The 17,390-nt window shown below is 37.7% G+C and overlaps 1 pseudogene; it reads right to left on the bottom strand.

Moving 5' to 3' along the window:
• The window catches only part of LOC101442501 (leucine-rich repeat-containing protein 28 pseudogene), an 87,957-nt pseudogene extending 76,681 nt beyond the window's left edge, over positions 1-11,276 (bottom strand).
• Between the last annotated feature and the right edge of the window lie 6,114 nt (positions 11,277-17,390).

Below are 17,390 nucleotides of genomic sequence, written 5' to 3'. Positions count from 1 at the left end.
CCCCCCCCAACAACACTCATTCCCATCATCATGACACATCCATTGGATTTGGTAAGTACATCTTTGGGCACCTCTGCACCTCATATACATTGGTTCACATCATGGCCCATACTCTCCTCTATTCCATCAAGTGGGCCCTGTGAGGATTTACAATGTCCGGTGATTACCTCTGAAGCACCATCCAGGGCAGCTCCATGTCCCGAAGACGCCTCCACCTCTCATCTCTTCCTGCCTTTCCCCATACCCTTTGTCCATTATGTCCACTTTTCCCAATCCAATGCCACCTCTTCTATGTGGACATTGGATTGGTTGTGTCCATTGCACCTCTATGTCAAGAGGAGGGTCAGATTCCACCTGGATGCTGGATGCAATCCTCCCATTTTCAGTTGTAATCACTCTAGGTTCCATGGTGTGGTGGTTGTCCTTCTTCAACTCCATCTTAGCTGAGTGTGGTAAGTCCAATAAATCAGATTGTAGGTGCTGGAGTCTGTTGAGGCTCAGGATCTGGCTATCACATTGTCAGTCCAGAGATTCAAATCCCCTAAATATATCTTAAACCCCAACATTAACTGCACCTCCAGCACATTAGCATGAAAGTCTTATGAAGGGAGATCCCATCTGAGTCCAGATTCATCACACATAAACACCATTTCCAAAGAGGGGCCATCTGCCCTGGTAGTTAACCCCATCGGCCATGACCATAACTCCCATGGGTCTCTTTAGCCCTCAAAGGAACCAATATCTGGGGGTTGTATCTGCTTTATCTGTCTCTCTGACTCTGCTCAGTTGTGCATGAGGGCAAACCTTCTGCCAGCCTCCAGACTCTTTTTTAGAAACTCGTAGCCATATAAACTCATTTCTCTTTTCCATTTCCCCCTTACTTTAGGTCAAACAGCATTTTAAAGTCATGGTATTTTATGTAGACATGGATATTCTGCTGATCCGCATTGAACCTTCCGTATAAGGTCATTTTCCAGTTGCATCATCAGTTGGTAGTTGATAGTGGTCCCTCGTTGCCAGGGAGGCTCATCCCCGGGTGTCATGTCCCGCGCTGGGGGGAAGGCATTGCATTTACATGCTGAGTTTGGCTTCGAGACTGGCCACATTTGAGTAACATGAAGGCTGACAGAAGGAAATTCCCAGGCACAAAGTTGCTCTAGGCCTTGTTCTTATTTTGGGTTTATCAGCTCACAAGCATAGTCATTAGCATCTGGGGCTCACTGTTGAACCCTCACTCCCTCCCGGTCCCCACCACTGTACCTGGGAGACTGTCGCTGCTCCCCTAGGGACCACGACAGAGCACCACTGGCCAGGAACCCAGTACCCCCCCTACTGTGGTTTTTAATTGTTGCCACTATGAGTATATCCAAACATTACCATGCACCCTGGACATATGTTCTGTACAGCTCCCTGTCAGTCATATATCACCTGTCATTGGTATCCCATACCAGTATCCCTCCATTGCCATTGTTGAAACACTCTGTGATCCAGAACTCCCCGAAATTTGAAGCCCAATATAACAGACATATGATCTTAAGTCAAACTGTGACATTACTAGTAAACCTTTCTCAGGCAGAAAACAAAAACAAAAACAAAACACTACAAAGAAATAGATTATAATCTATTATGATCTATTGATCAAAAGCTATGTAATTTAAACCTTGTAAGTTGATGAGCCAAAGTCTTGCCATTTGGAAGACACATATAGAGATACAAATCTGTAACCCATATACTGTAAGATATTGATTACCACTTCCTGTCTTAACCTCTTTATCCCCTGTATCTCTATGTGTCTCTAATGGCTGCTACTTTCTTTTCAGCCGAATCTCCCAACCCTGTCTGCATCAGACTAACAGCTCATATACTTTACAAACAGCATTCCTAGACATGTCTACACATAGAGATCCTAGTTTTATAAATTTCAAGGCTGGAAGTTTTGACCCAGATACTAGCTTCAAAATAAAATCACCATTGATTATTCAGGCACTCTACAGAGGGGAATTACTGACTCACTGTTTATGCAAACAAGCACTGATGGGAATCATGAAAACAGAAAAGATTGTAAGACATTGATAACTAACATTGACAGAAGCTATTTATGATATCACCTATGGTCTAAATCAGGAGTTCTTAACCTTTTTTGTACTATGGACCCCTTTTCTGAATGTAGCAGCAGATAGTTTTATGACACTCAACATCAGCATGTCTTTAAATTAAATTTTAATTCATTCAAATTAAATAAATTATTCAAAATCACATTTTACAACCTTCCCATAATTTCAATACCTGATAACCTAACTTGGTTCAATATCTGTTCAAATGGTCACTTTCAGCAAACATTTAGAAATTCGAGTTTTCCAGGGCATCATAAAACTATCTCTGTCATCCTTACCAAACTTTTTGCAGAAAGTGTCCACTGCACTCAGAACATGCTGCATCAAAATAAAAATTATACTAAGACCACACTATACTGTGTAAACTGTGTATACTGTATATCACACCCACACCAACAAGTCTCCAGAAGGATAATGTTTTTAAATGCATAAAATAAAATTACAAAGGAAAACATATATATTGACACATATATATATTGACACATATATATGAGACACCATTGCACAGCCACTAGACTTCTTAAAAAAACAAAAACAAGAAATATGGAAAGCACCAAATCACTAAATGCTGTTGATATTGAGAAAAAATGGGGTTCTTTTCAGCCTGATGCCTCAAAGATCAATTCCTGAGACACCTGGGTTTCAAAGAAGGAGTTTATTGCATATAGCAAGGAGGTCAGAAACATAATGGCCTAAAATCTACCTCCCTGAACTGCAGTAATTTTGATAGTTTTATAGTATCCATTATTATGCCGGATTATGCAAGTGAGTAATTGGGGTGGGGCTGGCTTATTTTCCTTTTTTAATAAACATTAAAAGGAATCTATTATTCAGCCAAAGGGGTACTGATGCAAAGTATCAGAACTCTGTTGGCTTTTATAAAGGGTACTTATTTGGAGTAGAAGCTTAAAATCACAAGGCCCTACAGAGTGCAACTCAAGGTACCATAAGAAGTACCCAAAGTCATTAGCCACATGTTAGAGCAAGATGTCTGCCAATTTCTGGAAGGGTTCAGCATTCCTCTTAAGACTCCATGGTTCCAGCTTCTTCTGGTGTCAGCTGCAGGCTGGTACAAGGTTCATCTCTTTCCCTGGGGCTTGTTTCTCTCCTGGCAGTGCTGCTCTGTTCTCTCCACAATGTTAGCTATAGACTATCAGGCTTTCTCTCTTCTTGGGTCCTCAGCTGTGTCTATGGAGACATCTCTTCCTACCCACCAAGGGAGTGGGGACTCAACATCCTATGGACATGGCCAAATCAAAGCCCTAATCATAATTTAATCAAGTAAAAGTGAAATCTCTGACTTGAATACAATCTAATGTGCCCAGAGGAACAGACCAGTTCACAAACATAATATGATATCTATTTTTGGAATTCATAAATGATATCACACTGTTACAGGGAATAAAACTTTAAAGTTGTAAAACAGGGTAGGAAGCAGGGTACAAAACAGGGGTATAAATCACAAGGTCTTTACAGTCACAAGTTAAAGGCTATATAGTTTTACAATCATTATCAGAGATCAAAGCAACTGCTTTCTTGCTCAACAAGTTTCAGTAATTTCAGTTGTTTACTATTAGCTATTCTGTAATATGCTAGAAAAGCTTCTGTACAATGAGTCAGCAATTATAATCATTTATTAATTCTTAGCATTGGTTACATTTTGGATATGCAGCTGTTTTGAAGCTTTTTATTTTTTATTTTTAAATCTGAAAGCATGAAATGTGGCAAACATTGCAGAAAATAGTTTAATAACATCCCTAAAAATTAAAACACAAATATTTTTGCCTTTTGACCCAGGTCATCATTGATACCATGTAAAAGCAGATTCTTTCCCTCCCACCATGTGTGTTCTAGAGACACCTGAGTTTCAAAGAGAGAAAGATTTCCATTGGTTTTGCAAGTAATAGAGCAAAGTGGCCTTCTGGGTCAAAACTGCCTGCATGATCTGCAGAAATTCTAATATTTTATTACATTGGGATGTTAATGAATAATTGGGGTGGAGTTGAATACAGGTTCCATCTTTAATAAACATTAAGGGACTGAACAGGATGGATGGGAGTGGGAAAGTGTGATAGTTAGACTAATATGTCAACTCAGCTAGATAATTTTGCCCAGTTGTTGGTCCAGCAAGCGGTGGGTTAATTGCAATACAAGGACATTTATGGACTTTAGTCATCAGTGAGTTTACTGCCTAGGTGGCTAATTACATTGACATCAAACAGGGAGATTGCTGTCAGCAATGAATGATATTTATCCAAGCAGTTGAATGCCCTAAAAAGGGAAGTGATTTCAGCATTCAAAGAGAACTTCCCAGCTCATGTTTAGACAGCAAAATGTCTCCTGGGAGCTCAACAAGGACCTTTGTCAGACCATCATCAGATTCCCTGGTTTGCAACCTGCTTGTTTGACTTGTACATCCCCATGGTCATGTGAAAGAAGTTTATAAAATCTATTCACAGACAAGTCCTGTTGATCCTTTTCCCTAGAGAACCCAGACTAATACAGGTAGCAAACTAGGGTCAGTAACAAGGATTTAGGAGAGAGGTTACCGAACAAGGTCAGTTAGAAGGCATTTCATATGGATGTTAACCAGCAGTGGGTAGGGTGGTTAGCATTCCAATAATACGTATGCAGAAGTGTGAGTTCAATCTATAATTGTCATCACAATAGTACGCATACACAAGGGTGAGGTTAAGTCTCCAGTAACCATAAATATAGTATCTGTAATTTCAGATATTAAACTTTTGATATTCTATAATAAAGAGGCCTCCATATAATGATTGGTAATCATAATTTTTTGCTAATTCCTAACCTGTGATTATAATCATCCTTAGTTATATATCCCAGAGAAATAATAACATATGCTTATATAAAAACTTACTCTTAGCTAATTATAGCAGATTTATTCTTCAATTCCCTAAGAGTTGAAAGAACCCAAACACCCCTTAGCAAAAGAATGATAAAGAAATACTATGTGTGTGTGTACATATATATATATATATATATAAAATGAAGCAGTATCTCAGAAATAATAACAAAGAATTGAACTACTGGAATATGCATAAAATGTTTGGGTCTTTATAAAATATTACATGGAAAGAAAGAAGAGTTGAGGCAGGCTAGTTCTAACAAAGGAAAGGCAAGTCTATGACCTGGCAAAAAAACATGGCCATGCAACATATTAGACATACATTAATTCTTCTTCTTAAATTTATATTAATCAAGTTACTTAAAATACTGCTGTAAACTAGCCTAGTACTTACTCTGGCTCTTTAAAGACCTCTTACAATCTTACTCTTATGCTAACTGAATGATTTACAATCCTGTTACCTATAAGGTAATACTTATGCCAGCTCTTGTCAGTCTTTGTGCAAGAAGACTGGAAACCCCCTGAGGGAAAGACTGCCACCAAGGGCTGCCAGAAGAACCCCATGAGAACCCCATTTAAAGTGAGATTGGAACAAAGAGATTGGAACAAAATCATGTTCAGGGTCAAGGGATAGCCCAGGATACCCACAAGGGGCCTCACCATTGGGGCTCCTGGGGAATTGACAGGTGGAGCCAACAACCAGAACAGCAAATAGCTGGTGCCCCTTCTCCAAGCATTAGCAAAGGAGGAGTGATTAATAGCTTAATAAAGATAACTATACAAGCCAAATTTCTCTCTCTCTGTCTGGAGAAGCCCACACCTACATCTAGGGATATATAATCTGCTATTTTCTCCCATTTCTGTTCTCTTCTCCCATTTTCTCAATAAACTGCTGGCCTAACTAAACTGGCATGTTCTTAAATTCTTTTATGTAACATAGCCAAGAACCTAGAAGAATCCATCTTCTCCCAACTTCAAAGTTACCAAACCATATTCTCTCTCAGACATCCATATAAGCCAGCTTTTCAAAGTGAGAAAATGTTTTATTATAGAGTGCACTGTGTAGGAAAACAGGAGGTAAACAGGCTCATATCGGTCTTTTGGGCTTAGGGTTTTTTTTTTCCAATGGAATTTAGACAAAGGGATGTGGAGATTGATTGATTGGTTATTGTTATTTGGAAGAGTGTAAGTTCTTGCCCAAAGACTGACAAGAGCTGGCAGAAGCATTACCTTATAGGCAACAGCATTGTAAATCATTCAGTTAGCATAAGAGTAAGATTTAAGAGTCTAAGAGGTCCTTAAAGAGTCAGAGTAAGTACTGGGTTACAGTTTACAGCAGTATTTTAAGTAGATTGATTAATATAAATTTAAGAAGAAGAATTAATGTATGTCTAAAGAAGTTATTTGAAGAGCTGGGGTAAGCATTAGATTACAGTTTATCTTAGTGATGTAAATAGTTCAATTAACATAAGATAACAAGTAATGAGACAAAAACAAAAGGACTAACAAAAAGCCGCCAGGGACAAATAGATTGCTACTGGTTACAGCAGGGTTGTAAAACATAAGTTAGCAAGTGCGAGGAAGTAAACTAAAATTACATTTACAATTTGTAGTCAGTAATTATGATTTATTCGGAAACAGCGGCTTTTCCAATGGACCAATGGAGGGTTTCCAAAGGGACAGCTGCTAAAAGGAACAAAAAAAATGTATATTGTATGGTTCCATTTACATGATATGTGGAACACACAAAGGTAATACATGTTTAGGAAATAAGAATGGATTGCCTATTTATCAAGATGTTAAGAATTAAATGGAAGGAGAAAAAGGGAATTTTCTGAGTTGATAAAAAGTTCTATAGTTTGAATAGGTGCTGATTTCATAGAGTGTTTTGCTTTATTGGAATTTAAAGAATTATAAACTTCCTATTTGCTAATTCCACTAGGTACACATTTTACCTCCATGAAAATAATTCATTGTTTGTCTAATTCTCCATATTCCTGGTCCATGATGTTGGTATGAGAGATGGGGAAGAAGAAAGTCCCACTAAAAAGCACCCTCTTAAACACCCAAGTTTTGTTCCAATTTAAAAAGTAAAACAAACAATATGGAAAATTGGTGAGAAATTAATAGCTTTTATGTTTAAGATGATATGGGTTAATCTGACTTATATCTGAGAACAATTACACTTTCTAATACTATACCCTAGAATTAGGCAAAAGCCATTGTGTAGTGAGTTGCTATAACAGTGTATGTGGTAACACAGGTTTACAGCACAATAGAAACTTTCAGCAAATGATCCATTTATTGCAGTATAAAGAGTCCATAAAGGGCAAATAATCTCCTTGTCACTTACAAAGCACAAAAAGCCCAAAAGAAAAAGGGAAGAAGCCCCATCATAACTAGTCTTCTGGTGTTACAACCCAACTCCTGAAGGGTACAATTTGCTGCTGCAGCAAGACCAAAGAACACAGCTAGCATTTAGTCAGGCATAAGCTGTATTGGGCCTTACAGACAAGAGAGAATCTTTGATGGCAGCCAGTCAAAGAATGACTGAAGTTAGCACTCTGCAGAGATGAGAAAATGAGGGATGATATATAAGGGGTTTCAGAACAAGGATATGAGATCAGAGTTCCTGCTAGGGTCACATGAAGCATACACATGGGGTGTGGTGATATTTTCACTATGCCCTTAGGAAGGATGTTTACCAAGTACTTTTATTACTTTGGAAAGATTATAGTTTATGATAACATATATACATTTATCCCCCTGTGTGGATGGTTACTAACCTAATGTCTACACCATGAAGGCAGCCATAAGCTGAGGGTTTGGGGACAGGGGACCCTGTGTCCACACCATCCACTCCCACATAGTGGCCTGCATTGACCATAGGACAAGTATTGTATTCACATTGCACAGCAACAGTATAAAAGACAACAGCTAAAGCTGTTATGTGTCTTATTCAGTGATAATTGCAGTTTCACCTGGCACAAAAATGGTAAAAATGTAGAACCACCAGGGGGTGCTCTTTACTCTATATCTAACTGTAATAGTAAAATACACAACTCAGGGGGTAACCACTACACATCATGGATTCCCTCTTGTTGTTTCATGCAGACAAGGGAGATATAATCTATGGCGTCAGACTCAGTCTTTAACCATCATAAACCATTATATACAGCATATTCTTAAAAAGGTCTGGGCTCATTCACCTATTCCTTTATAAGGGCAAATATAAATTACAAGTCACACTGAGAGATGACAACTGAATCTCAGTCTTAAATGAGGTTTTGCTCCAAACTTTTTGAGGGGTTGTATTCTGTCATGCCAGCAAAGTGTTTCACACCATCAAATTTGTAGGACTGACAGTCCAAGGAAGGCCAGTAGCACCTAAGGAAGTAATTCTGTACAAACCCAACATTGGGTTTGATTATGGCAGGTTACTGCTGAAGCCCACTGAAGAAAAGTATTGGCTAGGATGCTACAGGTGAAAAGATGTTTATAGGGAACAATAGGGGCAGATTGCGCTGGTCTAACAGTATACAAACAATATTTCCATTAATAGATAATGAAAATTGAAGCAGGCTGGATAAGGAATCAATAGACAGATCTGGAATCTGGCAAAAAGTGCATGTGGACATCAATACCCCCAAGATGGCTGCTAATAGATTCACCAAGAACTCCCATTCCAAATGAGATTTCCTCCAGAAACCAGGAGAATCCCTGGATATTCTCCAGGGGCCTTATCATTGGGCCCTTCCAGGCAATTGATGCATTGGGATAATCAATCAAAACAGCAACCAGCTGGAACTCCCTCCCTGCCATTAGCAAAGGGGTGGAGTAATTAATGGTTTAAAAGGCAAGCAGGAAAGTAACAGGTCCTGGTTCTGTGCCTGTTCCTGCCCTATTCTGGCCTTCTTCACCCCCACCTGGATCAATATGCAAGTAAACCTAGGGATTTATAATCTATAATGGGAAGTATACTCTGTAAATCAGTTCTCTTTATCACCTATCAGCCCTTTCCTCTCTACATGAGACCCAAGATCTGTTTTTTCCCCCATTTCTCTTCCCTACCTACCTTAATTAATTACTGGCCTAATTAATGTGACTTGCTCTTGAAATTCATTTCTTGCCACTTAGTCAAGAACCTAAACAAAATTTGGTAACAAAGTAGTCTGGGACTTTCAAACTGGACCTTGTGACCAGGGTCTTTGGTGGGCTTTGTTCTGACCAGTCACCTTCCCTGTTTCCTATATTAACCTGCCTCAACTTCCCCCTCAGAGAGTTCACACCCTTATTCTTATGGGGAAGATGAAGGGTGATGGTTATTCTTCTGTACTGCTTCCAGCTCATTGGGGAGGAAGACTGTGATGATGAGTTGTGAAACTCTCTTGACTATTCTAATTGGGTTGAGGGAAGGTAGGTGTGGCACCTTGGTTGGAACTAGATGAAATTCCCAAATGATTAAATTCCTTGTTCTGGAAAGCTTTGATTCTGGAAGAAATAAATTTGTGTTAGAATTTTGAATATATATGGTGCTATTAAAAGTATAAAGAAAATGGTGGTAGGAAGTCCCAAAAAGGGGACCAGCCATGACATACGGCCCATGGGAATAAGAAATGCCAGGAGCCTCCAGAGGCTACATCTTCCCAAAGCTGATGGCCTTGATCTTGTAAGTTTCAAATGCTGTCTAGGAAACTGCCACCTCTAGTTCTCACAGTATTGGTTATGCCCAGGGCACCTAGGAGAGGTATATGGAGAGGCACTGCCCTAGACATAAACTCACAAAGACAATATAAGCAACAAGGTAAACATATGGTAAGCAAAACACAAACAATACTAGGTATGTTCCTCAAATACCTAGAAAATGAAATAAGTTTACAAAAACTTTTAACCTATTCAATATTCTTCTGCATATGATCTATAATAGGAGAGATATTGTATTCATCAGTTATATATGTATAACACTTAATACTAGTCAATGCACAAGTTCCTCTTTGAACTCCCAGTTTTGCAATACCATACATGTAGTCTCTCCATGGGAGCAGGCTATAATACCAATTGTATCTGTTTAGGTTCTACTCACATTACTCTGGTAATTATTGCTCCACTTGGTATATCGTTCACACAGCCAGCATGCTGCAGTACCATTGGCCGTAGAGAGAGGCTCTAGTGTTTTACTGACTTTGTGCAAAGCATCCTTTGGCACTATGAAACAGAGCCAGTCTGAAGACAATGGCCATTGTAAATCTGGCCATATCAAGCCATTGCAGGTGCTGCTGGAGTCTGAAACTGCATGCACTTTCCATCCACTTTAGGAGCTCTGTCCAAAGATGTGGTGGATATTTTTATTATTTTAGGGGTCAACAGCTCAAATGAAGAGGCACCATGAAGAGTACTGGAGGCCTCGTTTGAAAGCACAGAAGAGTCTGACAATGCAGTGGTACCTTGGAAGTCATCAATAATTGGTTCCATGAGGCACAATGAATACTAAAAATGATGGGTATCAGACAAAATTTTCCCATAAGGAATAATGTAAATAAATGTAATGCATTCCCAAACCAAAGACAATGCACATTTTTAAGACAATATGTGAAAAGATAAGGTTGTGTATAACAACTTTACATGAGAAATAAGCCTAAACTTTAATAAATACTTAGATTAAATAAAAGAAAAACTTCACTTTACCTGTACTGAGAAAAGTCCATGGCCTAATGGGGTGGTGGGAGGAGAGTGGTGAGGAGGAGAGGTATCATAGTGTTGCTTGGGAGGAGAGTTCCCCTCCAATAGAATATCAGGTACTTGCACTTCAGGTGTTTTCTCTTTTCTGCCTTTATTTGACTTGCACCACAGGCTCTGACACACTCTTTGTCACCATCGCCAAAAATTTATCCAATGAGGACTGCTTCTATCCTCTTTCAGAATTCCTTGAAAGTATGAAATTGTTTGGTCATTCAATAAATTCACATTTCTGCTTATCAGAACTTTGGATGGTAGTTCTCCACAAAGTTTTGAACTTATGCCATTTTATACATTTCTTTTATAAAGGAACTGGGGACTTCCTCCTTTGTCTCTTCTTCACCCGAAGAAATGTCTTCAGTCACCTCTTGTTGCTGCTCTTTCTGTAGTTCCTTCAGGTCCTCAGTGCTGAGCTCTTCACGATGTTCCAACACTAACTCCTCATTATCAGAAGCATTGATCTCCAGACCCATGGATTGGCCCAGTACAATATCATGCACAATATCTGTACCCATGTGTTTGGGCTTTGGCCACAGAGTCTTCCATGCCAAATTCATTGTTCTATAAGAGACTTCATTTTAGGCCTTATCAATAAAGTTAAGTCAGTGCAGGATATTGAAATGCTCCTTCAAGGATACTGTGAGGATCATCTGGATGTCAGAGGTTATCTCAAAGCACCTCTGAAAAAATGCCTTGGAGTACTACTTTTTGAAGTTTGAAATGACCTGCTGGTTCATGGGCTAGATGAGAGGAGTAGTGTTGGGGGACAGGAACCTTATAGTGAAGAAACTGTGCTCCTCCAGTAAGTCATCCTCCAAGCCTGGAGGGTGGACAGGCACATTGTCCAAAAGTAGGAGAGCGTTCAGAAGCAAATCTTTCTCCAGCAAGTATTTTTTTTTTTTTTTTTACTGAGGGAACAAACACTTCATTTATTCACTCAGTGAAAAATTATCTCACGACCCAAGGTTTGCTGTTTACCCTCTACATCATATGGAGTTTGCTTTTAATGACATATGCTTCTTGAAAACTCATGGGTTTTCACCATGAGAGACTAATAGAGGTTGAGTTTTAAGCCCCCACTAGCATTCCCACTCAACAATAGAGTGAGTCTGTTCTTTACTGGTTTGTGACCAGGTAGTGCCTTCTCTTTAATGATATGGGTCCTACGTGGCATTAAAAAAAAAACAAAAAAAAAAACCCTCAGGTCTCATCACAGTTAAAAACTTGGTGAGGAATAAAACCCTCAGCCTCTAGGTAGTCTTGAAATTTACTGGTGAATTCATCAGCTGTTTTTTATTAGCCCTCACTGCCTCATCATGCCTCACACCACTATGGAGGCTGATCCTCTTTTTAAAATTATCAAACCAGTTGTGACTGGCCTTAAAAATGTCAATACTGTCATCACTGAGTTCTGGTATGTTTTTCAAAGATTGGCATGCAATACTTACATTTTTTTCACATATCGTGGCTTCTGATACATTGTCACTTGCTGTTTCTTACCCAAATTAGTAACCACTTTTCAACTTCCTCAAGAGTTTAGGAGTGCTGCTTTGTTACGCTTTAACTCCTTCCACAACATCAGCTTTTTTTATTGCTTCTGTATTCTTAGTGATGGTAGAGACTGTTGTTCTAGGCATACTGTGTTCCCTAGCAAGATCAGTAATGCAAATACCACTCTCATATTTCCTTATTTAATTTTTTTTTGCTCAATGATGGTGCAAAGTAATTTTCTTTTCTACTCAGTGCTATTGTTTCTTATTTACATAGGACCCACAAAGAGAAAAATGCAAAAATACACAAAATGACTATAGAAGCTTAGATAAGACCATGTGACTAATGCATGACCCTTTGTTTTGACTGGAAAGGGTAGTGAGCCACAAGGCAACTGACACTGACAAGTTCTGGCATATGTATCAATTACCAAACAAATGATGAGTGCCAGGACAAAATTTTCATGTCAAAATGCATTGAGTACCAAATATGATGTGTTTCAAAGCATTTGAGTACCAAGGTATGACTGTACTAAAGTCTATCTCTTAATTTTTTAATACTTTCTAGATACTTCCAATGCAATTTATAAAATAGCAAATGAACTTAACTATTTTAGTACTTTATTTTTTACTTCTGCACCTTTACCATGATTATGCTAATTAACAGGTATTACTTAAGCAATATAGAGAAAACTACTTTCTCTATTATTTTATGAAAATCTAAGATTCCCAAAGGAATCAAGATTATCTTCCCTCTTCTGCCACTTTAATATGCAGATACAAGTGGCCTTTGAAAGGATTCCCTGCTACGAAGTTACTTTTTGTTATCTACAGCAATTCAGTTTCTGTTTAATAAAGCTTCTTGGAATTATTCATTTAAATATTTCAGTTTAGAAAATGCTTTTACAAATTTCCCATAACTATCCTTAACCACATATCTGAAGACAAATTTTACCTTTACAAAACACATTCCCTTTTTCAATGCTATCTTCTACAATAACTTCTGCAACTTTCTATATTCCTTCAAGCCTTGTTTTATATATTTCTACCCTAATTTTATGAAAATCAGCCATCTTATCTTAGGAAAAAACACATTCCCTTAAACAAACTTAACAAATTTTAGTCAGCATTGACTATGAATCTATTTCCACAAACCTTTCACTTCTTTCTATATCCATTTTAAGTCTCAAGTCCCTCATTCTGTTCTGTGAAGAAAAAACAAAACAAAACTATTCATTTCAATTTAGGAAAAACAATTTTTCAAAAAGAGGTTTATCATAATTTCATAAGCTAAAAACTTACAATTTTCAGCATCATAAAGACTTAATGCATATAATACTAATTTATTTTATTAGTACCCTAGAAACCTAGGGAGATCACACCCAAGCTAAATAAAATTGAAACCATTATAGTTTATGTAAGAAATGTTGTTTATTCTTCCTTCCTCCACAGGAAGCTAAAACCTTTTATTTTCTTTAATAAAATTTTAAAATTGTGAATAACCTTAGAATCATACTGACTGTCAAGTTGTGGAATATAATTTTTTAATTTGTTTAATTATAATTAGGAAAATCTTTCCATAGCTTTCAAGAAACTTTCTTTACTTACTAAAATTTGATTATTGAATTATTACTGGCATCTCAAATGACAATATGTTAAAATTTAATTGGAGAATTACAGGACAGACTATACAAAACAAGGTTTATTTTGTAATATCCCCTCTTTCCATATTATTTTAATTTCCAGGCCTTATATTCAGAATTCTAGACTAAACTCACATCTCCCTATCTTTGCACATGCAGCCCATCCCCTTAGTTTTAATGAGTCACTGGAATTCACTCAAGGTTAGGAGAAAACCCTGGGGGCACAATAGCCTATTGTGGGAAAATTTAGGATGAAGTTTTTAGTGTCTTTCCTTTAAACAGTTTCTTTATTCAGATTTTATATGACCCTTTATCCTGTTTGGCTTCTCCAATTTGGGCTTTAGGAGTACTTACTTACCTATAGAAGCACCCATTTAACTTTTAGCAATTTGAATTGAGGTCTTTTAAGAATTTTCATATGTTAATTTAATTTCATCCAGAAGTTTGAAAATATACACCGAGCAAACTTGGCAAACACAAAAAGAGTTAAGATACACCAATAGAAACTACAGCTCACTAATTTGACCATAATTGTCACTCCTTTGGTATGGCTGTCTCCAGGCTCATCATCATTTTGCATCTCTGATTTTTGCTGCTTTTAAGATCTCCTCTGGAATCAGTGTTGCCTATAAAATGCAATTCATTCTTGGAAACACTTTTATTAGTAACCAGCAACCAGTTAGGTATACTTGAGCAGTATAAATGTAGTTAAGCACTAATTTAACAGTTTAGACAGACAGACATTTAACAATTACATATTCTAGGATACTCTTCAGGAGTACACTAAGACACAAAGTTCAGGAATAAGCTATTGACTCGAAACTTAAAGTTCTCTTTTAACAACCTGATAAAAATTCTGATCAAAATAAAATATGAATAAAACTTAAAACGTTGTCAAAATGAGATCCCATTAAACTCTCCCCTTTTCCTTATTTAAGTGCAGCTGCTCTGCTACCTGCTATAGCTTAGCCAGCATACTTATTGGAGTTTTTAGGATGACCCCATATTCTCTCAACAGTCCCCACTCATCCATGTGGGCAGCCACCCCTCCCCACGTGGACATTAGAAGCCAATCTGGGATTTCCCCCACAAATTCTCCTTTCCCTCCACTCAGGCTTACTAGTTCTGGTGATTGTTTTGTCTTCTGCCTGGCTTGCCAATTGTTACAATACAATTCCTGAAAGGTATAAGTTGATGAGGCCACAAGACCAAGGAATGCACCTGGCATTTGGTCAGGCTTAAGCTTTATTGGGACTTACAGAGAGAAGAGAATCTTTGATGATGACTGGTCAAAAATGAATGAAATTAACACTTTGCAAAGAGATGAGAAAATGAGGGGTGATACATAAAGGTTTTCAAAATAAGGGCACTCCCTAAGGTATGAGAGCAGAGTTCCTGCTAGGGTCACATGAGTCATATACATGGGGTTGGTGATATTTTCTCTATGCTTTAGGAAGGATGCTTACCAAGGATGTTTAATGCTTTGGGGAGATAGTAGTTTATGATAACATTTTCCCCACTGAGGAGGGTTGTTAACCTTTAACTTATGTCTAGGTCATGCAGGTAGCTATGTGATGAGCATTTGGGAGTAGGGGGCCCTGGGTCCCCACACCTGGGGAAGCTGAAAAACTGCTCTGGTTCAGGGTCAATAATATGAAACCTCTGCAAGCCCCACTTTTTGTCAGAGAAGAGACAAATCTATACTGCTTGGCTTTTATCCACCTCTGGTAGAGAGGGCCCTGCCACTGAGAATACTTTTTCTAATAGGCTTTCAGGCTGCTTGATTTCTGGATTCTGAGACTAATGTTAGGTGGGACATTCTAACCTGAACTGGAAATATATTCTATATTTATATAATTTATTTGTCACAGCCATTAGTATCAATTTCTGATGAATTATTTTTTAGTATTTTACTTTATTGTTGGCACAATATTATCATCTAATAACCTGTACCCTAAGGGATTTTATATGCTTTATTCTTTAACTTCTTGAATGTGTGAAATGCCTTTCCTTTACCTTCATGTGATTAGGGTATTTTGGCTTGTGCATTAGTCAGGGTTATCTATGGAAACAGAAAAACAGGTTATATCTGTAAATATTATGAGATTTTACATAATTGTCTTACAAGACTATGTATATGCATGAGTTCAAATTCCACAAGGCAGGCTGCAAGCTGAGGACTCTGTTGAAGGTTTTCAGTGAATTCCCAGGAGAAGCTGGCTGACTAACATAGAGATGAAAATTCTATAGATTCTCCCTTCTGACTGCTGAAATCATCATTCCTCCTTATAAAGTCTTCAAATGATTGGATGAAACTTCTCTCATTACTAAAGGCACTCTCCTCAGTTGACTGTAGATGTAATCAGAAATAAATGCCATCAACTAACTAATCATCTCAGTCCAATAAATGTACTCACAGTAGCAATTAGACTAGTGCTTCCTTGGCCAAACTACAAGACACCATTACCTGGTCAAGTGTACACATGAACCTAACCATAACAGCTTGATTTTAAACTCCTGTGTTACGCTTTTTCACAAAAATATATTGACCGTGTTCCATTGTGGGAAAACTAGAGGAGAATATTTTGTCAGTCTTTTTTTTTTTTTTTTTTAGGAGTATCTGTGTTATTTTTTTCCCCAAATTCTTAAAGTTTAGTAATTTGTCTACCTATTCCTGGGTGTTTACCATTCTCTATCAAATATTTGTATATTCAAAGTTTTTTTAATTCTTTTTGTGCAATTTTTTTATGGATGGGAAAACTACAATTTTATTTTTATTAGCTTTAAGTGAAATTAGCACATCTTTCAATTATGAATGTAGGTAAAAAAACACAGACGTATAAAGGGATATCTGATTATCAAAAATGGAAATAACAGCTTCATTGTATTTTAAAATTTTGCAGATATTTTGAAATATTTTGGCTCTCACTGTTGTAGAAGTTGAGAGAGGTTCAATTATTTGTGTAAAGAAAGGCCAGGACTCAGGAATGATTTTGAGAAGGAAAAATGATTTACTGATGGTCGGCCGGACTCAGGAGCTTTCTGTTTCAAAGCCAAGCCCTGAACAAGAATTTTGAGTTCCTTTTATACTGAGAGAAAGGGTTAAATTGTTCTTTGTTTCAGTGTTCAATAGGCTTGAATTAGCATATATCGTCCACATCCTAGGTAAGCTATTAGCATGGACCTTATACATTCTAGATAAGCTTTTAGCACATTTGGTTTGCATTTTCCCTGAATATTTAAAGTTTATAGACTTTGCATTGTTAAACTGTTTCCTGGGACTGGAGTTGTTGCCATGGTCACCAAGGGCAGGACTGCAGCCTCTTACCATCCCACACCCACAAGTCACAGACAGCTTAAGTTATCTACAAAGAGATGAAGAGCCTCCCACTCATAGCTCACATCATTATCCTCCCTTATGCTAAAGCTTAACTTGCTAAGCTTTGGAATAATTATTACTGGAGCTATGAGGTGGGTGTTGTTTGTTGTTTTGACTGATTACTTTCCTTATCAATTTTCAGTGTAGCATCTAGGATTC

The sequence above is a fragment of the Dasypus novemcinctus genome, chromosome 1 (assembly GCF_030445035.2).
Source record: "Dasypus novemcinctus isolate mDasNov1 chromosome 1, mDasNov1.1.hap2, whole genome shotgun sequence".
Taxonomy (NCBI): domain Eukaryota; kingdom Metazoa; phylum Chordata; class Mammalia; order Cingulata; family Dasypodidae; genus Dasypus; species Dasypus novemcinctus.
Note: the sequence above shows the minus strand (reverse complement) of the source record. Positions and strands in the feature narration are given on the sequence as shown.